Source organism: Tyto alba, unplaced genomic scaffold, assembly GCF_018691265.1.
Source record: "Tyto alba isolate M040663 unplaced genomic scaffold, T.alba_DEE_v4.0 Super-Scaffold_2, whole genome shotgun sequence".
Lineage (NCBI taxonomy): Eukaryota > Metazoa > Chordata > Aves > Strigiformes > Tytonidae > Tyto > Tyto alba.
Genome location: NW_024881282.1, coordinates 47416877 through 47440452, shown reverse-complemented (window position 1 = coordinate 47440452; position 23576 = coordinate 47416877). Strand labels below are relative to the sequence as shown.

The 23576-nt window shown below is 39.2% G+C and overlaps 1 long non-coding RNA gene across 1 annotated transcript in view; it reads right to left on the bottom strand.

The window, feature by feature from the left end:
* The window catches only part of LOC116963370, a 30761-nt gene that overhangs the window by 2334 nt on the left and 4851 nt on the right, over nt 1-23576 (bottom strand). Inside the window, exons 3-4 of the long non-coding RNA XR_004408124.2 lie at nt 19824-19971; nt 1893-1939 (exon numbers count right to left, since the gene is read on the bottom strand). This is a non-coding gene — a long non-coding RNA (uncharacterized LOC116963370). The remainder of the gene's footprint in view (nt 1-1892; nt 1940-19823; nt 19972-23576) is intronic.

The window sequence follows — 23576 nt, the reverse complement described above, 5'->3', positions numbered from 1 at the left end:
TTATTTCACAGTGCTGTGAAGAGTTATAAATTAGTTCTTGAGACTTCAGGGATTTTCCAGAGCAAGACTGAGATTTGCATTAGGGCACACATCCTGAGGCTTTGCTCCCTTGGTCTAGCTTTAGTTGTAAGATCCACACAGAATCATAAACTCATTTGGGCTGAAAAGGATACTGGAGGTCTCCTAGCCAAACTTCCTGGGTGAAGCAGTGTCAACACTGAATTCAGAGCAGGTTGCCCAGGACTTTTTCCACAACCCCCTGGGCAACTTGTTCCAATGCTTAGTTTCCCTTAGATTGTTATTTCTTTTTGAAGTCAGAAACTCCCATTTTAACTTATCATTCTGTCATGCATGCCCATAGAGGCTTTGGTTCCATCTTCCAGGTAACCACCTCTTAGGGGGAGTGCTATCAGGTCCCCCTGAATCCATCTTTTCTCCCAGCTGAACAAGTTCCCTTCCTTCAGCTGCTCCTCACAGAGCAAGTGCTCCAGTCACCAACCATCTTGGTAGCCCTGATGATCAGATAAAAAGACTGGTTAAAAATTGCTCTATTTCTAAACAAGGGGTTATTATAAGAACTACAGAATGTCTGTGTTATCATGATTGCTGAGGAACTTGACACTGACTAATAATTAAAAATACTGATACGTACTGAATGCCAAAGTGATGCTGAGATGAAGGGGACTGGGATGATTTCACTTTGGAGCCCATAATGACTTCAGCGGACTGAACAATGCTGGTACATTGGTTAAGAAGAGCAGTCTATTGGTAACTCACTTCTGAATCATGTTTGGGAAAAAAACCGCATGGATACATCGCAGCAAATCTTAAGACACCCGTCTCTGGCTAAGCATCCTACCTGCCATAGGGGATACCTGGTCATTCCCCCCTCTCTGAAGAGAAGTCTGGTGCAAGCTCTAAGCGGAAGTGCACCAAGGATCCCAGGACTGGACCAAGACCCCAACCCTGCATCTTATTCCCTGAAGAAAACCAAGGGACTTTATAACAGTAATGCTGGTTCTGACGTCAGACTCGAGTTTCCCCTTCGCTTGTCCTTTCTTGCTGCTTAGTGTTTCAAGGCTGTGTGAAATCAGCTGCTTGTCTCTTCTGTTTCTTCAAAGCCCTGCTCCTGTGGCTGCTCAGTTCTGCACACGGAAGAAAAGCTTTGAAATCGATGCTGTGTGACCACAGCATTCAAGTAATGAGTATTTAAAAAGAAGATATGTTAGCACTGGGGAAAAGGAAGAGAGAATGGGCTGAGGAAAATGCTCATCTTTTTAAAATGTCAAGGCTTAAAATACTGCTCCCCAGGAATTTCAGGGAGCTTTGAGCCCAGTCAGGAGCTGCCTGCTTGTCCCACTTCAGGCATTTTGTCTTCAGAGAGCTATGGCCTGCTTAGAATAAGGACGTTTTTTCCTCTCATTCTGGATTTGCATGCTCTTTAACACTGCTTGTTTGGAAATTCTGATTTATTTCTTTTAAATAATGAAAATATTAATACAATAGTATACAATCCTGAGTGTACATTTGTCAAGTTGGACCTAAACTTACAGTCTGTTGAAGGCATAAGGTGTTTACACGTTTAATGGGTACACATAGACCTTAATCCATTGAATAATTGTCTTCCCACTGGCTATAACACAGTCTTGATGTCCCTTCCATACCCCCCCCTGATTTACTGATGAATGTATTGTGTATTATTCCTTATGGTTTGTAACGTTCATATTACTGCTATTTAATTAAAACAATTAATATTCATGTAGTAATAAATGGTAGCAGCAATTTTGTGAACAAAATGGTTTTGAAAGTACCCTATGTGCATATAAATAGTTTAATTTAAATAAATATTATAATTAACATCTTATTTAAAACATAAATCAGGAAATGCTTACCGAGCTCTGTGTTGTGTAGCACTTTTGAAAGACAAAGCTCCAGGCATCTGCAAGCATGCAAAGAAACAGGGTGAGGGGAAGAACAATACAGCCACTGTATTGTTTTCTACCATTTAATCTTCCAAGATACATATAGTCGTAAAATAAAAAGCAAGACACAGGATCAAATGAAAGGAAGGTAAAGATGGAAAACTGAAAGACAGAAATCACACTGCTGTGACAAAAAAGATTAAACTGAAATTACTGTGAGGAGATGCTGAGTTTGAATCCTCTCACTTGTCACCATTTCATTCCATTATTTTTAGTGGGAAGCTCAATATGAAGCCATTGCTGGATGACAAAAGTCACCATCTTCCTGCAGATCTATAATTCTAAGCTATCAGGTGTGGAAAAACAACCCATATGCACAAGAACATCCTGACACTGCTTCAGGGTGGGAGAGCACTTTAAATACTAGTGCTGTGCCCTGGATTCCCAGTAAAGATCTTGTTGGTAACATCGTGATTATCTGTATTTATCTAAAGATTTATCTACAATATTTTGTTGTTTGAGAGCACTGCTCTGCATTGGAAATATTAGTAAGTAGAGCTGGGACCTGGGAGGAGGGGGTGAACCTTTTTCTGGAGCATTCCCTCCTGCTTGCTTTTAATAACAAGGCTTTCTGCCGATCTGATTTCCCATCTGAGCAGAGATGGTCTTCGGAGATGATTCTCTTTGCTCTGTGCTGATTTCCACTAGAGTAAATGGATCCCTCCTGTGTGGGAGGGATCTTTCAATATCCCTCAAGATGGACTTTCCAGTTGTCTCCTATTCACTTTCCACTTTCTTCCCTCCCCTGCCCATTTGCTTATTTCTCTCTCACACATCACACCTAGACTTTCAGAGAGAACTGTATGGGATCCCACCCCATATGTTTACACTGTTTCTCTAGGAACATTTAGAGACCATACCAAATAAAGAAGGAATACCTGCTCTTTTTCTAAGTAGATATTTCAGCTACATCAAAATAATTCCTGAAAGGTCACAGTTGAAGTTACACACTTAGTAAATACTATTATACTTCATGGATCTACAACTGATCCCTTTTTCCTATGAATCTGAAACACCGGTGCCCTGCCCAAATCCTGATCATTCCCAGCTTATTGTCCAAAGTAACAAGCAGCACAGACATAGGGCATTTTCTCTTACTGTTATGTGTATTATTCTATGGACAGAGGCTACAGAATACCGGGATAGAGGAATTATCTTCCTGTCATGTTGAAACCCATATTAGGATTGTGTTACTCTTCAAGCAAGCTTGAAAATTCTAAGAATCAAGATACAAACAAATAAAAGCCAGTCTAATCTGCAGCCTAACAATGAGGATATTCATATTGAGAAAAGGCTAGGATTCTGCTCCTTCCCCTCTGGCCTTTATCTAATACTAGATGAATATTTTTGTTAGAAGACAGAAGCCCTGACTAGCTCACAGTCTCTACATCATTTGAGGAGAGGTAGCAGTTATGTCTGAGTTTTTTGCAACTGAGCAAATCAAAGGAGACTGATAGTGATATGCTCAGAAGTTTACATAAAAATAGCTACACATCAGCCTGCAAGATGGAATTTCAAGAAGCTGTTATTTTGCTGGAAGGGTCACTGTGTTGAATGTGGCTGTATCCTTATTTAGCTTCATTATTATTATTTAGATGGAAAATCTGTTTTCCTGTGTGGAAAATGGATATTTTCTAAATATGCAACAAGAAAACAGTCTGTATTCCTTGCAGATGGGAAAGGATTGTAGATGATCCCTTCCTGCAGATGCAGAAGGGATTATAGAAGAGATACCCCCATAACAGCGCATAGATGAAATGAAAAGGCATCCAAATAAATATTGTCTTATTATAAAATATATTTGATACACTATTTATTCATCTTTCAGGGAGGCTTATTTGCTTTGGGTCTGGTTTGAAGTTATTAGTGTTATTTTTTGTTTAATTTGTTGTCTACTGGTTCTATGCCTTGTTAAGAAGCAGTTCTTGACTTGTAAAACACTTCCCGGTTTTCAAGTTAGTACCCTTGTACAATGACAAATGTATTGTCAGGCCTGGGGACTTTGGGGGGAATACTTTAGAGAATTGGAGTACAGTCACAGAAGCAGAGAAAGTATAAAAGAATGCTGTGGCAGACAGAAGAAACCTTTGGCATTAGCACAGAAAGGATGTTGGATAGGATTCATTTCCCAAGAAGCCTCTCATCAGGAAGCCTGTGTGTTTTTAACGCTTGAACTGTTGTGAAGCAATTTGTAGGTTGTGGTTCCTCCCTCAAGGCAAGGCTTATGTTTAAAGCATCGGTATGATATTATAAATAGATTTCATTTAGAAGGAAGGCAAAATGAAATCATGTCTATTTCTTTCAGGAAATTCTGATGCATCTCTTCATTTATATCTTGTCTCATCAGGAAATTTATTGGCCCAAGGAGAACTGCAAAGTTTTCATTTGGGTGAATTCTTCTTTTTTTTTTTCTTCAGTAAAATGGATTCACAAAACCCAATAAATTGCTATCTAATTTTGTTTCTTTATCCCTTTGCAGTATGCAGTTTTCAGTTATATTTCTGGAAAGTGTTACTTCAGGATAGCAATAGATTTCTGTCGTGGCTGTGGTGCAGGTTTAACTTGAATTACATTGCCTCTTCAGTACCAAAGGGACCTCTATTAATGATCTTGTAACAGCATAAAAAGAGCTTGACAAGAGAAAGAAAGCAATTCCTATGATCACCATACAAAAGTGATGATGTTGATGTCCTGGAAACCTGTTTTGGCTGTATATCAAATCATTAGTCATCTGAATGAGTAGTCTGACTTCCATACTCCAGTAAACTGTACCATCCACAGTAGCATCTACTTCAAATAAGTTGTTTGATTTTTGTCCAAACTAGCAGAGAAATATATCACTAAATCTGCAAATCTGTTGTATACAAATCAAAGTGGAGGAGTGCATGGCCCTGCGATAAGGTAATCAGTCAGCTAACAGGCAGCTTATTCAAAACATTTCTCTTGCAGAGTGGATGTAAGAGACAAATTAAAAATTAAGTCAAACACATTTGCTTCATTTTTAAGAATTTGAGCAGCACAGGAAGGTAAAATCCAACCAAAAGTGTCTGAGTGAAGAAGGATGAGCACTTCAGCACTGTCCTTTGAGAGGACAGTCAATGGTACTATCTGAGAAGCCATTAACCAAAGAGGAGGAAAAAGGCTGCAAAGCTATAACACATACAGGCAAAATCGTTAAGGTGTTCCCCACAGATCAGATAAACCAAGTTTATCTCATTGGCCCCCTTTTTATGCACTAGTAGTGGTGGAGGCCCTGGAAATGAGAATAAAAGTTAACATTTCCATAAAGGTACAGCACTGAACCTCTGCCTACCCAGAAGAGGGGGCTTAATGTGGCCTGACGCAGTCTTATTAACCTCTGAATTGCAGCGTAACACATTCTAGGCCTTTGCCTCAGCTACAACATCTTCGTTCTTTGTTCTAGAAATTCCCTTCAGTGGTACCCTCACTTCCCTCCCCACCACTAGCCTCAAGGGCAAATTTACCAGCGGCTGAGGGACACTTTCAGCTCAGCTCCCATTGGAGTCAACAGTTTCTTATACCCTTTCTTCATTCATCAACTATGTAATATTGTTTACTACACTAGGCACACTGACATTTTCCCCTATGGTCTGCTTATCAATCTTTCAGGAATTCTTTCCTGAAGGAAGGGCTGAAAAGGAGAAGACCAGCCTGTGTTTTGTTTAAAACCTAGCCATCTCATCTGCCATTCTGCTCTGGGTCTTGCAATGCTTCTGTTTTAAAGTCTTTTTCTTTTTTGCATACCTTTCACACTTAGTAAGTAGCACCAAGTGTTGAATTTCCCTGTTCTTAAATACTGTGTTGTGTAGGAGCCCTTTAGTTCCCTGAAGATCATGATGACAATGTCATGCTTCTTTCAAGAGAGGGTGGGAGTTTCCATTAATATTACCTGATTTTCTTAATTCCAGGATATTCCATTTGCTATAGACTCACAGTTTTATTTATTAATGATAGATACAACTGTTGCATCAGTTGTTCCACTAATATATTAGCAAAAATGGTCTGGTGAACATTGAGATTATAATACATTGAGAAGGTAATAACAAAAGTTGTCAAAACACTTAAACTAAGCACTATGAAAATAATATAGACATTATGGATAAAGTGATTGTTTTTCTTGTTATGATATTTTGTTAGGCTCTAATATGCCTCCTAGGATTTGATGGAGCTTGTTCAAAACCTCATCTTACACAGTTACCAGCTTTTTACATCAAGCAGCATTAATGGATTCTCAATATAGTTTAAAATAGTTTGAGTATTGCAGTTATACCTGTATAATTGTGTAATGTACTATATAACGCAAACAATTACTTGAATGTGCAGAACAAGATAAGACAATTGGTTTTCTAAAGACAATTAGAGTCATTGACTGGATTTCAGTGGTACTTAAGTATATAATTTCTGTTTGAAATCAACAATGCTCCATTAGTTCTTGGTGGACTCTACACTTATAGAAGAGGTAAACCCCATTTATTTTAGAGGGCAGAGAATGTATCAACTCACAGTGGCTCTCAGAGTTTTGCATGTTATGCCCAGGTGTGTACACTGCCTCTCTATTTCATTAGGACCTCTGTTACGTGAAGAGAAGGTTGTGTGAAACAGTCTGGGCATATCAAGAGAAGATTCTTCCTACAAGTCCTTTCCTACAACAGATGTTTCATAATTGAAATCTAGTGACAAGGCAAGGGATGAGGAATGGCATCAAGAAATGGGTTAATGTCTTTGTGTGTGTGCATGCATAAGCTAATAGGTAACTGTGTCAATAAAGTATGAAGTACTTAAGGCAAACCCCTGCCTGGTTTTATCCTAGCAATATGGGACATCAGTCCATCAGAGCAGTAAGAGCAAGTAAGAATTTTTTTGTTACCAAAAGGTTCCCTGTGGTATCCCATGCTGTGCTTCATAATGGGAAAAGGGGGGAAGAAAAAAAAAAAAAAAAAAGAAAGGAGCAACTTTATTGTTATTTATTACTTATCTAGGGACAATGATCCCTACAACAAGGCAATAATCCCACACATCTTGAAAGTATGTTTTATCCCTTCTTCATCAAACAATGTAATTTATCTCCCCCTGAAACACCGTGTTACTATTCAGAAAATAAGAAGCAAATGAAATTGTTGATCTTTCATAGATGCTCATTAGATCTCTGTCTTTAATGTCACATATACCAATTGTGAGCTATGGAAAATTAAAAGATAAGAGAGGAAAGTGACTATTAGCATGACATTTGCATTTTAATTAGTGTCCTTTAGTGTTCCTATTATTGTCATTTAGAAAATAACTTACAGGTGATAATTAAAGAAAATGTGTTTATTAAATTTTTACCTAGGACTCTAGAAAAAAAATCAAAGGGATTTTTATAGCAAAAAGTGAACTAGAAGGAATCTTTAATATCGAGTTTATTCTCCTCTCATCACTGCCATGTTCAATCCCATTCATTAAACAACAGCTCTTAAACTCTCCCTTAAACACTAGTTAAATTTCTGACCTCTTTTTTTATTATAAAGCCGATTCATTCATGTGATGGTTAGAAACCTTATTTCCAGCCTAAATGTATTCATGCCTGCTTTATACTTATTTATTCTTGTGCTAGTACTGCCTTTGAGTTTAAAAAGTTCCTGTGTCTCTGCATTTATTCTTTCTTCCCCCACCCTGTGTATTAATAGATAGGAGTCTTATCCACCCTCATCCTTCATACAGTTTAGCTTAACAAGCCAAGTTCTGCTAGTCTCTTCCAATAGCTCAAGTTTTCGATGCCTCTGGCAGTCTAGGAAAAGTATACTGCATCTGCTCAGTCTTCAGCATTTCCATTGTGAGTCAGGTATTTTGAACATATGGAAATAAAACTGTCTGTCTTGCAGATGAGGTCCTGGTAGGAAAATGTATGTGAAGCATAAAGAAAAATTAAAATGTATAACTTATCTCTGTCCTGCTGTTTTTTACCATGATATCTTCTTGGGTCTTATCTGTGTAAATTATAGGTTATAATTTTCTTACATAATTCTTCTTACATTTCTCTAGTTCCAGAGACACTGGAACACTCCTTGAGGACCAGCACACCATCTTGTTGATGTGAGATCTTGTGTCATGTTTGTCCTTTTTTGCCTTGTTTGCAACTCATCATTGCAGAATGATTAATTCAGGTACCTTGCTTCTACCTCAGATCTGATACCTGCACTTCCATGCCCTTCAGATCCTAGCCATTTAGGAGCTTGTGAGAGTTTCTCCTAGGGGGAAAAAAAAAAAAAATGCTTCAAAATAATTTTCTGATTGAAATGGTGGTGACTCAAACAAAAGTCTGCTTTGTCTGTGTTAATCTTTGTTTTACCTCATGTCTCATTAAATCATTAATGCAGGTTATATGAGCAACTTCACCCCAATTTCTTCATTTCTTAAAGAAAGTGTCTCCATTGGCACAACCCTTTCTCTTCCACCAAGTTTTATTAATCTGTGCAACATTATTTTTTTTATTCTAAATCAGTGGCTAGAGTTGCTCCTTACAATAGTGTCCTAGGAGCCCTCCCAGACCCAGTTTCCCTGAAGGATTAGATGTAGCAATTTAATTTACACCACCATCTATCTGGCTACTGCTCTCACCCATATGGGTACCTTCTGCTCTTTTCAGCAGGTTTCTGTTCTTCTCTCATTAGAAGCCTGAATCAAAACCCAGGACTCCTCCTTTCCCAGCTGAAGGGAGTGATAACAACAGTGACATAAAATGAGAACTAGGTACAAGCACAGATGGAAATTTTCTGTTAGAATAACAATTGTGATTAATCTGCATTTCAAAATTTCTGTCCCCCCATCCCCTGTCATTTCCCCCACCCTATGACAAAGTCATCAGGAGGTTGCTACAGCTCCATGCTACTGTTTTGCTGTTCTACACCTTTAAACTATTGTAATAAAAAGAGTGATCAGTAGCTCAGTTACAAAAGAATTGGGAGGGGAGGAGAGGGTTTACCTGCTTGTGAGCCAGGCAGCTCATCTCATGCAATGAGGCTGAACAACTTCTGTTTCACAATCGTCACGGTTGGGTGAAGTGGAGCAGAGAAGGAATAAATGTCTTTCAAATTAGATTGCAAAACTACAGGGGGAAATGCTGCCTTGAATTTTTAACCAACCACAGATCTGGTTAACTAGAACCATGTCTTTATTTAATTTGATAGCTACTTTCTTAATTTAGATTTAAATTATTACAGTTCAGCCCTTTTCAAGAGGGGCTTGTTCTGAGGCTGGTTTTGCCTGCACAACCCTCGACAGGTACCGTTAAGGGCAGCTTTTCCTGCCCTTTCTTCCCACACAGCTCTCAGTGAGCAGTTATCTCTTTGCAGGCTCTCTGGGAGTCTCTTGTGACATCAGAAGTCAGCTCATGACATCCTAAGCCACCTAAGACCAAGATACTCTCAAGTATCTGGGGTGTCAGATGCTTCAAAGAGGGCAAATTCACAGTCAGGACAGACTGCACCTCATCTTGAGAGTCAAGCAGAGGGGACTCTCAAAGGCCAGGGTAGAGGTAACCATTGAATTTGAATGGAAAGGATGCCTTACTGGGTTATGGATTGTCAGCTAAAGACTTTACGAGAATTCTGTTTGCTTTAGCAAAGTATAAAAATGCACTTGAATTCATTGTTGAACCAGGACCTCTCAGATTCAGACAATAAAACTCAATAAGCAGAATACAAGGTGAATCTCATATGAACTTTGCTTCCAACTAAAACACTTCTTATTGAGAATGAGAAATCCTATTTCTCAGGTGGTAGCAGTCAGTTAATTTGCTTCTGTTGATGTTCTAACAAATTAATTACAAATGTGTTTGCTTTTCACAGTAACTTTAGGTTATGCTGGATACATCACGTTCACTTTTGATTGAGCAAAGTGGATGCCATGTTGCCAGTCATTCTGTTTACACTAAGCTTTTCATCATCAGGATTTATACTGTGCTCTCTATTGGCAATGGTTTAAGAGTGATACATGGAAATACTCACATGATAGAAGCCAAGCAACTCTTCAGAGTGGCAGCGAAACCTTTTCTCTAGAATCTTGGGTGAAATTGTGACTGAGCTGATTTACACCAACTAACAATCTGGCCCTCCACTATTAGCCCACAGGGACAAAAATTTTCTTTGGAATAACTGTAATTCAGCAGTAATGTCCCCATCTTCCTGATGCTACCCTCCAAAGGAGAGCTATTTACTTATATTTGTTGTGGTTTCTCTGTCAGGAAAAAGAAACCCAAGTAAATGGGGCTGCTTCTGCCATCAGTGATAGGTGTCAGGAGCAGTGTAATGGGACAACAGACAACCTGTTATGACACTCCCAGGGACCTGGAGGAAATCAGTTCAGCTCCTACAACTGGAAAGAGATTTAGGGTAAAAGAATCAATTTACCCCACACAACTTAGGCTTCAAATGAGTAAAGCTGTCCTTTCCGAGTCCCTATCTGATTGTAGTGGACAGGAGAAATGAGGTGTCACTAATCCTCTTGCTGCTTTCACTGGCCATTTGAGGAGCACAGATCTCTTTTTAAAGGCCTCCTGCTGACAAGTCTGTCACAGGTGAGTCTGTCTGTGGTGACAGTGGGGCTCTGCACTGGTACCTACGTAATGAGGCAGAGTTGTCCTCTTCAGGGTCTGAAAAGTTTAGGCTTTGGAAAGAAAACATCCTTTCGGGATAAAAGTCTCTAGGTGCCTTGTTTAGTAGGGTTAGGGTTTTAAATTATTTTAAGTGGAACAGATAATCTTACTTAATCACTAAAAAGGAGGAGGCCAATCCCATGAGGGACTAAATCTTTTTCCTGAGAGTACATTTGCTTCAAGTTTCAGCTTTGCTGTAGCCAGTACAATTAGCACTAGATTTCATAATGGGACCATGAATTTTATTCCTCATTTCTTCCACTGCTTTTGTAAACTTCATAGTCTAAGGAAGGCTTAGTATTTAGCTTATGATTTGCAGACTTGTGTGTTGGACTATTTTTTGTTGTTGTTTTGGGATCAAACTACCATGATGCAACTGGCAATTACTAGCACAGCATAAGCTAGGAGAGTTTTAAAAATAGTAACTGCAGCATGGGTATCTGCAAGATCCCTCGCTGGTCAGAGTGGCTGGGATGAACTGACCTGGCTCTGCACCGAGGATGATGGGCATCCCTGCACGCAGGGTCTGTGCCCTGCCTCATGCCTTGTCTCACATTCTGAAATCTGTCTTTAAGAGGTATCTTGTCTGGAATTTTTTCTGCTGGACCAGCCACAAAACAATTGAGCCGCTGGGAGTAGGATGTGGAGGGGTGATGTGCATATGAGCAGGACTGAACTCTGCAGAGATGGCATCCGGCATTTTAACAAAGCTAGGCCATTTCTTTCCTGCAGGCTCCCATCGTGGAGCAAGTTCATGACCCTTGTTCTTTCTCAAGCAGACATATTTTCAATTAAAGCTGCCTCCTTAGCAAAAAAGAATACATATTAGAAAGGACAGGCTGGGACATGTGATGGCTCCTGCAGGCCCTTTCCCTGCAGTGTGACTAGAAGAATGGCCTCGGGCAAGGCTGCTTATGACAAGGGGAAAAAAAGTTCCTCTTGCTGCCTTTCAAGATAAGGCAAAGGTAAAGGACATTTTTTCCTCTGTGAGTTGGGTTTTTTCCTCTATGTGGCTATCCCCTCTTATAGTTCAGGCAACATTAGTGCATCCATTATAAACCTGTTTGTGTGAAACATCCCATCTATTTTATATGGTATGTTAAGAGGAAACAACATATAATTTATGAATGTGTGGATGAGAAAACTTTTGGTTTGGAAAAAAAAAAAAAAAAAAAAAAACACAGAACCCCCCCCCCCAAAAAAATCTGTAATGTTTCCTTCCTCATGGTGTCCAACTGATATCAGTTGCATTTCCCCTACTGACCAGATTATTGGGTCACCACTGTTCTGGCCTCATCAGCTCTTGAGTCTTTCTTGGTCTGAACAGTCTTCAGGGCTGTCTCCTTTCATGGCCCCACTGTCAGACTTCCTGGGACAGACCTGAGGGTAGCCCTCAATAAATCTTTTATAAGAAAACCCTTCCACTTGGGTGTCCTTGTTCCTCAGGAATTTCACCTCCATTTCATATTTTGATTAAGTCCCAAATTACTCAGAGCACTGACACCTCTGAGTTCTTTAAAGACCCACCAAAGCAGAAGTAAATAGATGCACAGATTCATCCTCTTTGCTCTCACTAACCAGTACAAGTAGGCAGATCTTGGCACAACAGTAAATGACAAAAGAGCAGCTGTAGAGGGTCAGGCCAGGCTAAAGGCCTGTCAAAGCCCATATTCTGACCCTGACAGTTCAGTGGCCAGTCGGATGCTGATACACGTCTATACAGTCTACACCTCTACACTCTCCATCCATTTCCTCACCACTCTCAGGACAGAGCCAGAAGTCCCACTTTCTTCCTCTATCACTCCTCCTTCAGTTGGCTACTTCTCTGGAGGCTTTTTTTGCTGCTCCAGGATACTTTCTGCTTCTGTTTCCCCAAATCCTTTAGCAGCTCCTTTACTGCAGTTTTGTAAATTTGACAATGCTTTGAACCTAGATCCTTGAGAGTTCTTTATAGGTGCAGCTGTTTATAGGTGTGGCTTGGTTTCACTACTTCCACTGAAAATTTTGAGCCTATTCTACAACCATTCAGCTTCCTCAAGAAGGATACACCATGAGACGGTCTCTCCATTTAACTCTGCAGGATCACCCTGCACATACCCCTTTTATAGTTTCCCAATAAAGGGTTCAATGTTGCATGAAACACTGCACCCTGCCTGTGGTTTTCCACCTTCACAAATGCAGCTCCCAGAAAGAAGACATCACTTCAAAGACCCTGGAAGCCACTGTGTCCTACAGGTTGCTGTCTGCCAAGGCTGGGACTCAGATGCAAAAGCAGAGGACCAGAGCATGTGGAGAATAAACAGAACCAATAGATTACAAATGCTTTGACCCCAGGACAAAACAGAACCTTTCAGAAATGTAATACATAAATTTTCTTTCAAATAGATAGCTTCCTCTGGCTGTGATTTTTGAGTCCAGCAGTATTCTATATTATGGAGCAAAGGGGAAAAACAACAGGTCCTCTGCTATAAAACAATAAGCAAGTAGACATCTAACAAATCCTTGAGATACAATCCTTGAGTCATAACTCAAGTTATTCTTTTATACTGGTTATAAGGGAGCAACAGTTGTATGGAGTATGTATGCACCCAGAGTTTGTTTCTGGTCTCCAGCAGGAAATGCTCTTCCAGTCTGCATATCTGCAGTGGCTCAAGAGCTGTGCTATCGCTGACTGTCTGCAACCCTTTATTCTGGTCAAAGGTCCAGAATGTTGTCAAATGAAAATGAATCCCATCACAAACAAATTTAATGTCTGTGTTTACATCAATCTGTCCTTCCAATGCTGATGAAGATATGGCTCCATCTGTCTCTGGCTGGTCACTCCTCCATATTTTGCAGAAAGCCTGTGTAATTTAAAGGAAAACCTAGATTTTAAAACAACTACAATTTCCTCCTTGTCCTGCTTTTTCTTTGTCTATCTGCAGTATTTCTATTCCTTTTGAATCCCGGATTTCCACAAAGCAGAGAACAGGACTTTTCAGTAAAATAAAACAGGCTGTTTTATTTTACTGAATAGGTAGTTGTTGCATACATTTTAAAATTATCTGAGGTTCTTGGTTTTGGTTTTTTTTTTGGTTTGTTGTTTTTTTTTTTTTTATTATTTATTTCTTCTCCTCAGCTGTTAAAAGCCTTCATATACATTGGCTTGTAGTCCATCCTAAAGTGATTCCAGAGTGGAGCTTTCATAATAAATTGCACTTACTGGGTCGAAATAATAACTTAAAACTGGGGAAAAATATATATAATCTCTTTCTATTTGGATTCCTTTCAGTAGATAATGATGGTTAGATTTGTTTTAAAGCATGACTATTAAACCCAGATATGGATGAACCACTTCCACAGATGCTACTGCAGTAGCAAAATAACTTCAGCAGACAGGAAGGAATTGGCTTAGAGAGGACACAAGAAAACTAAAAAATATATGGATTTGTGCCCCCATGCTCTTAGGTTTTTGCTAAATGTATAACAGGTAATATTGAAATATGCACCTGTATTATTCTTTTGTACATCCAGTAATGTTAATTGTTCTTGTGCACAGCACTGTTTTCTTTGTGAAGCTCTTCACAGCAGCTCTTAGCTCCCAGTTCTGTGCTTTAATAACAATACCATCTGGCTGAGGTTTTCAGACTTGCCTCTGGGGGTTGAAAGCCCATTTTTCCATTATAATTAATGAGATTTGGGTGTCCAAAGCCCCTGGGCATCTTTGAATGCATCACCTGCATCTTCCTGGGTTCATAAATGCTCTGAGACTTTCAGAAGAAAAAGTCATTAAGCTGGCCTGAGATAATAGGATGTTATGCAGTTTTGATGCTTGACACACTAGTTTCTGTGTGTGACCAAAGCTTGCTTTATAGTATCTGAAAGGGAATGTTGTTGACTTGGTTAAGAATGAACAAACTTCTTGAGGACATTATCGAGTATATTTAAATTTTATTCCTAAAATAGTTGACTAGAAAGCCAGAATGCTATTTTTTGTTGTTCAGTATAAATGCAATGTCTTACATTAGAGCAAAATTTCTTACTCATAAAAGTACATAAAATTCTGGCAGCTGTCAGTAGCAGCAGTTATCTGTGGCATGACAAATATGCAATAATTTGCTTCAAGATGTTATGGATCAAGGGTGGCTAGCCTCAATGTCAGGTTCTAAAATTTTCATGTGATCTCAATCAATAAAACCCCTTCCATATTCACAGAAGAGATGAGAAAAGAGGGCAGGCAGTTGCTCCTAGTCATCTTGCAGAATGGATTTCAGCTGTGAGGGCAGTCCTTAGCTTTTCAGGATGGATTTCAGCTGTGGGGGCAGTCCTTAGCTTTGCAGGATGGATTTCAGCTGTGAGGGCAGTCCTTAGCTGTCCCTCATGCATCATTTATTCTGCCAGCTGAGAGCTTGGAGGCTTCAACAGCTGGAACAACTGGACCCAGCTGTGCTGGGGATTCACACTTGAATAACACATGGCTCAAGAGCCACCCTCTGGTCACTTTGTTCTTAAGCAAACTGCCAAACAGCTCAAGAGCAGAAATGCTACACCAAAACATTTCTATCCTGTGGGTAAGTAATGCCTGTCTGATGACAGATGTATTTCATGAACATCTGCATAAGAGGGTCTTCAGCATTTATTATGAAGCTTTGCTCCATGAAAATTGTGTAAAAATGGAGGTTTCTAAGACAGAATTAAAAACGCTTTCTATACACCGCAGGAGAATCCTTTCAGCAGAGGTAGGATAGATGGGCTCACTAAAATAGTAAGTGATATAAAAAGAAAGTGGCTTCATGCAGAGGACAGTCATTTGCAGTTAAATGGTAAATAGAAAATAAGTAATGAGTCAGTTCAAATAATATTGTTTGGGGTAATCCATTTGGGTATGCTTATATAATCTATTTATATAAGAATCTACATTAAAATCTCGGCACTAAGTCTTAAGAGTTTTGTTCAGTTTTATGTTGTTTTGGACTACTGACAAAGATTCTTTCTGTATGCTTTACAGACAAAATATGAGTTTGTTCTTTTAGAAAACTCATGGACTATCAGAATTTTCATGCAATAATCTTCTGGATTTAAGCATGCTACCTCAAATATGACTCAGTTATTAGATATGTAAACCATATATAGGATGATGTGGTTTCATGCTCAGTGTAAGCAGATACATATCTTATACCACCTCTCAAAATAGCAATTTTAACTGCAGGATCTCAGCTTTCCCTTGTGCCACTGTTAACAGGGAACAGCTATGGATAAAGGCTAACTTTCATTTGGGAAAATTAAAAACAGAAAAAACCCACAAAGTTTTCAGCAAGGTCAATTTGCTTGTCTGAGCCAACACAATGAAAGGATGGAAGCACAAGGCTGAGGGCAGAGCGGGAGTGGGAATCACACTTCGGGCCTCTGTGTGGTCTCAGGTCAGCTTATGCTCCTTGTGTCATCACACTCGATATGAACATGCTTATGCAGAAAACATACAGGCAATTTAGGACATCAGAAGCAGATGGCTACATGTCAACATATCATAATTGTTGATGAATCATGTTGCTGGCTTTTGGGTTTGTTTTTTTTGGTGTGTTTTTGAGGTGGTGGTGGGTTTTTTTAAGACTGCTAGCTCTATATTCTACAAAGGCTTTAGGCTAAATCAGAGAAATAATTAGGTATGCAACTATGCACAGCAATTTCTCTATCAGTGAAACAGAAGAAAACCCTGACAGACCTAGATGAGAGGGAAGAAAGGACAACAGTTTTCCCAGGAATAAGACACATGTTTCAAAATAAATGCTGTGGGTAAAGAATATGACAGTAGGATCAGTAGGATGTCAAAAGATATGGATATGGTAATGTCTGCATTATTATTTGTTGCAAATTTCAAAGATTGTAGGCTAGCCTCTAGAACAGTTTACTAGCTGGGCTCAGTAAATCATTTCTGCCCTTGTTTACTGGTGTAAGTGAGCAAAAAGGGAATTATACTGTAATTCAAGGAATTACAGGGAATTCATTACAGAGTGTTTGCACCATGTAGCCAGTTGTTAAATGATATAAACATTAAAAAGGCAAGACCCCACTTATGCTTCTAGAAAGGGTAAAACGTTTGTATTAAAGAGAAAAATAATGTTACCCAATTCGAGACCAATAATCCAAGAGGGGATTGTTGATTCATGTTTACTGTAAGAAAATCATTGTGAGCTACTGCAGGCTTCTATTTATTTTTCCATGTTTCCACCACCACCCCCCAACAGAGTAGCTGAACTGTGACTGAAATATTGTTTTTCCATCCCCCAGATGGCAGTGCTGCCTTCCAGGATAATAACACTCAGTAGCTCAGGGAGAGAAATGCGTGCCCGTCTCTGGCTGGCTTATGTGCCATGTTTCTTTGTTTCAGGGGAAATATGCTACAAATTCTCACGTAACAAGACTAGGGTAATCAGGATGGGTTTGCTCATCCAAGTCTAACACAGCAGCCATCTTCTGTTAGAGGCACCCACCAGATCATAGACCATTCATAAGAAATGACATCCGCGAATGCGAGTTGGAATTTCTACCGAACTTTACATAAAACGTGCAGTTTCTTATTTCTTCTAGGTGGACTAGAGAAGAAATAAGTGAGATTGGCACTCTGGCTTTTAAAAGAGTTGCAAAATCAGACCATGTGTACTAATCTTGGTCCACAAGCCTTTGGCCTCGGGCTTAGTCCTGTTTCAATTTTCCTTACGAGCACAACCCTTGTGGTCCTCAGCAGAGTAGGTGCTGAGTGGCATTGTAGATACTTCATTAGGCTGTTTAATCTCACACTGGCTTTCAGGGTGAGGTACTCACTTGATCCCCCTGCACCTTACTCTGTGCACTTGCATGGTCCCTTCAGATACCTGAGTAAGAACCAAGCTCATTTATTCCACCCTGGGCTGCCCTCACTGAGGCATAATAATGCACTTTTAGTGGGCAATCTTTAATGTTAATTAACTAATCCTAGACATAAAATAAAAGAAACCTGGTGCATGAAGATGGCTGCCAGCTCTAGTGGCACACTGAAGAGGGAACGAGGAGCTCTCAGACCCTTGAGGGGACCCAGGAGAGTCAGCCCAGTTGTCTCAGAAATTGAAGATTTTTAGTGATTGAAAATCCAACTGAATGGTCTAGCATGTTCCCTTGTATTTTGGAAACTATGAGAAAGGTCCTTCTGGGTTGGGAGGCTATGATCTTTTTCAAGGATCTTCTCTATCATTACAGCTTTTTTTGTGTCTAGCAGGCAAGAAGCAGAAAATTGACTTTGTGGGAGTGTTTGCATCTTGTTCCTTTTCTTCACTGGAGATATTTGTATGTGTTGAACCAGTTCCAGAAATTTCTGCCTCTTTTTGAAGATCCTAAATCACAGGTGGCAAAAGAATACTCTTAAATGTAAACCTCTGATCCTTTCCCCTGACCACCAGTTTTGTGGTTTACAATTCAGTGAGGAGAGGCTTTTTCCCACCTTTCCTGTCCACAAGATCACAGAGCCGGTGAGGAAAGATTAAACACAAGCAGAGCTGGGCTGTGCATGGCCCTTCCCCTGGCAGGCCCAGGGGATGAAAGGGCCCATGGCAGGGGGGACAAGGGGGCTCACCGGGTCAGAGGTGGGCAGGGAGGAAGGAGGGTAGGGCAGCAGAAACCACATGGAGAGTCTGCGGCAAAGGCTTCATCCCCGCTCTTTTCTGGAGGTGGTGCTGCTCTGTGCTGCTCTTTACTTGGAGCGAGCAGTAACTATAGCCTGGCCTTCCTATTTAATAGGATAAGAGAAATGCAGATTTGGATCGAAGCAGATACTGTGTTGCTAATGGTGCTTGAGTCACAGGTTCCATCCTCAAACCCTCTGTTACCCTCCTTTATTCCCTTTGATTTTCTACCAAAAAAAAAAAAAAAAATCCTTTTTTCAGGAGGGAAATGTTTATTTTCCCTTTTCAGGTTTCTTTAATACCCCACCGCCTCCTCACCTCAAACTCCTGTCATGTCCAGATTCAGGATTTCCAACCCCTCACCTTCATGACCACCTCTTCAGCTGACCTTAAAAATTACTAACCCACCCTACCTAAAATGAAGAGTTATCAAACAAAAATTGTACATTCTCAGCTCTGCTACAGCTGGAATTTCTCTTCTCTGCCAGCTGTAGAGAAGCTTCTGGAAAAAAATCTGGAAAACTTAAAACTAAAAAACATAAAATCAAATTCATAAGCAATAATTCTTTTATTTTTCTTTTCCTAGCAGGACCACTCAGACCTCTAGTCTATTGACAAGTCCAGGACCTCCTTATCACTCCAACACACACAGCCTAACAAATAAATATATTTGTAAATAAAAAGCAATAGAGATGGTATTTGAAACAGAGGAGAAGAAGCTGTCCTTCAAAATGGGGTCTGAATTTCACACTGTTTTCTCAATCAAAAGCCCTCTCCTTCTCAAACACATTAGCAAAGATGAAAAAGACAGTTTAAAAAAGATGGTTTAAAAGCTGTATTATCAATCCCCTAAAATATTTTTTTTTCCCTTAAATCTGCATACACAGGAAAGAGGGAGGAGGAACTCAGCCATTTAAAAACACATCTGCTCATCCCCAGAATTTGATTTCAGCTGTCACCAACTCACCTGAAATGATTATATGGGAAGCCAAGCTTATCAACACCAGTTTCCCATTTCCAGTGACTACAGCTCTTTGCAATTCTGATATATTTTGCCTGCAGAATATGGCAGGCTGAAATATAATCTTGGGTTATTTTTTAAATAACCAGATTGCTCAGTTCAAAAAAAACCCAACACAAAATAAAAACAATATTTCTGCTGCTTCAGAATAAAGATTCTTCCATCTTTTAAAATAAGTTTGCTGCCAAACTAGTGATTTTTCCATGGCTAGAACATATTTTTCATTTAAATGTGAAATATGTAAAGTTTACTGAAAACAAAGATATTTTATCTGAAAATAAAAAAAAAAAAAGCAGAACAGTCTTTTTCTCTTTAAATAGAAGAGAAAGTTTCTAACTGCTTTTTGTGATTTCTTTTATATCCATACTTAAGAATTATGTTTGACACAACTTGGAAATAGGATCTCCCTCATATTTCCAATGTATTAAATTGGAAGACAGTAGCAAAACTTGTTGCTATCATTGGATTAAACCATCCTGACATTAATATTACAAAACCTTCATTATTAATAGATAATGTAAGAAAAAAATAACCTTTGGTATCTTCTACTCAAGACCAAGGTAGTACAACACCTTCTGGGATACAGTTGTCCCTGGAATACTTGCAGGACACATGTGGATAAAGAGATATGGTTAAGGATTTCTTCTTCTTTTGTAGGGAAATATATGTATTTCTCTGTCTCTGTGTGAAAAAAAAAAAAAAAATAGGCAGCAATAACATTAGAGATTTTAAGAAAAATAAGTAGAAGAAAAGTAAAGATTAAGTATTTTAGAAGCGAGGACTAAATAAAAAGGGGCTGTGAACTTCCTCATGCCCAAGTTTTATTCTTGTTTTGCCAGGGAACGTTAGTTGGAAATACACAGGTTGCATAGGAGAGATGTCTGTCTAATCTTATATTTTCCTTTGAACCTAAAATCCTCTGTCTAACTGCTTGGGTCAAAAAGGGCAGCTGTGTTTTACAGCTTAGATGGCAGAACTTAGTTAAATGTCTGTCTCCTGACAAATCAGTAATTTTGAAAACAGAGGTGACTCAGAGACACGTGGGGCAGGAAGGTTGTTCACATCAACAACTGGCAGCTGCTTTACTCCAAATCTTCCCAGGGAAATTAAACTTATAAGGAATGTTTGTTTTGATTCAGTGGCATGTATTGTAAATATGCATACGATAAGGACAAAGGGCAATAGCAGATACTCCTTATCCGATTTTCCCGGTTTGAGTAAATGGGAATTTGTTGCAGGTCTTCCATAGCTGGGCATAACTGGGAGCCCTCCCACTCCTGGTTTTGTCTTTCTGCTGTTGACTACTATGCAGCTGGAGGATAGGTTTTATTCCAGCAACTTTAATTGCAGTGTTCATCAAGACAGCTAACAAACACAAACCACCGAGGTGGCACTCTGTGTTTCAGAAAGATCTTATTCTGTCTTGTATAGTGACAGTTGTTTTCTTCACTCATGTGAAAAATACCTGATTCAGCCAATGAGAAACTGCACTGATTTTGCTGGGTGAGCTGGGGGGTGCCATCCCTCAGCACTCGCAAGAATGATCCAGCCTGGACCCCCCATGATCCCTACGAAGGAGCGGGATCACACTTGGATCCAGATTGCATTTCAACCAGATATTGTCAATTCCCATTAACTGTAATTTTTTATTTATTTATTCACAATTTCTATTCAGAATATTCAACCTGGACCAGATTCCAACATTTTGAAGGCTTAATTACTAGTCTAACAGGGAAGCCTACATTAATTGTCAATAAGATAGTGTGACTATTATCAAAGTAACTGCTGGCAACATACCCAAATGCCTGTTATCAGCAAGGGAGAAAGTCTGCCAGCTTTATGCTGAAGAGAGTTTTTACTCAGAGTGGGTTTTTGATTCTGGAAGTTAAATCAAAATGCAGAGGGTATTTCCAAAATGAATTATTATGAAGAGATATTGAAAAGGAAGGTGAAGAAGGGAGAATGAGAAAGAAAAAGCTACATGGGAAATTTTTCCCTGAATGCATAATTTGGTTGGAAGGAAACAGGGGATGGGGAACAGAGAAAAGAAGCTGTCTTTTGTTTTGACACACTGGAGACTGAAAACAGGTTATTGGGAGTGGTACAAGAGTCTTCCTACAGATTCTGAAATTTCTTAGGGGGGTTGATTAGCTTGCTCAGGTTTAAAGAGACTGACTCATTTGTGGGAAGGAAAGCATATTTCCATAGGGCAGATACTTGAGACCCATGTTAGTTCTATTTTTCTTAGCCAGTTTCATGGGGCATTACCACAGATGATATCGGAATTCAACTTCGCAAATTTCTTCCTATTGCAGAGACCCTTGATCTCTTCTGCTCTGTTTTTGTGACCCATTGTAATAATGTGCTTTTACTGTTCAACAGCACACTGAGGGTATTCAGGGGTATTTGGTATAGATGTTTATGTAGTCTCATAGACCTTTCTGAACTAGATTTTTATTGTGTTTGACTATGTCAGTGAGGGAGATAAACCCACTGGAGGAAAGAACCACTTAAAGGCACCTAATACCATCACACAGAGAAAAGTGTGCCATGAAATCACATGCCAGCTTGTAGCCTGCTCCCTGTGAAGCACTGGGCATGAGGAGTTCTCGGGCAGAACTCCTACCCCCAGGGCTTTGTACCATACAACTATGGCAAGTATTTATCTCCATTTTTTAAGTTCTAGATGCAAGTAAGTAGGCTTAACCAGATCGCATCCGGTGTAGTTACTTCATTAAGAGTTAAAGTTCAGCCATCTTTTCTTACACTGATCTAGTCCAAATAGAAAGAAAGCCAGGATAACTTGAAAGATGATCACATTTTGGTACTGGCTACCAAATTTCTGTTGGGCTATGAGCTACATAATAGCTGTTCCTCAGAAATGATCTAATAAACCACCACCAAACAATATGGAAAAGTCAAATATATAGATTGCTCTGGAAAGTAATCAGTCACCTAATTTCTGTCATCTTTGAAATGTTTCTTTCTGGAGTAGGTGCCAGAGGGATTTCTTTGTGGCACTGGATATTTCCACTCACTGAGGCCAGCTCAGTTGTTTGAAGATGCTTAGTTCACTGGGAAAATTCTTTTGATGTACACTCCATGAAGCTTTATTCCATTCTGGTAAGAAGATCTTAGCATAGACTTAGTAGAAGATAGTAAAAATGTTTCCCACAGAAAGTGATAAAACTTCTTTTTAGACACCCATGCTTTTTTCCCATCTTGGGAAAGATTTAAATATATAGACAGTGGTTAGCAAATCAAATTGAAAACAAAACAAAACAAAACAACAATTTATAGTTCAGATTCATGGGAGCAGCTGCAATGGGATGTAAGTGCTGAGTTTGGATTACAGGTATTGACCATGCAAGATGACAGTATTGATGTCAGACTTAAGTGCTTTTCCTTGGGATTTTCTATATGGGAATCTATATGACCCTATCTTTGAAACTCTAGTCATACCACCAGGAATTCCTCAGTAAGCACCTTCTTTTCTTATAGAAACAAAACCATCTGATCCTTTTCGTATTTTTCTTGTAACGAAGGATGTAATTGTCTTTTTCCTCATTATTCAGGGTCTTGTCTATTAAAAATTCAAGAGCTAGTACAACTCCATTCTGTTTCCCTAAGTGTTACAGCTTGAGTTTCCCAAAGGTAGTTTTAACTTTCTTGATTGCCTTCCCTGGTCTACAGTCTAACACTGAAGTATGATTGCAACTATCAGTTGACCCACTTCTGTGCTCCTAATCTGAAAAATAATCCTAATTTAATTTATAAAAGAATGTTTACTAATTTTTCCTGGCACAGGAGATTTGGATTGAGAATTAAGGATTTTCTGGTGTTGAATTTCACAGTATTTTTTCAGTCATGTTTTGTAATACATTTCTTCTGTTTTCCATAGTGACTAAGTTAAACACAAACAGTTTATTGTGGTAAAGTGATAGTGCAGTTTCCAGAACATTTTCACTTTCTGTGTCTGCTGGGGGATCTTTCTTAATGCTAATTATGGGCCTATACCAAACCCTAACAAACTAAAAGGAAATGTTCCCTTTGGAGGAATCTGACTTTGGATCAGACTCCAAAATAATGTCAAACAAATGTCTGGGTTTAAATGGCTTCACCTTTCTCAACCCTCTTACATCTTTGCAATGCATTGAGGGAAGAAGGAAATCTAACGGTCCTATAATATCATTTGCTTATTTAAAAGCAATGCTTTTAAAATGAAATAAATATGATATTCTGTACCCACTTACAGTAGCTATGGGTAAAATTATGCTACATTGGTT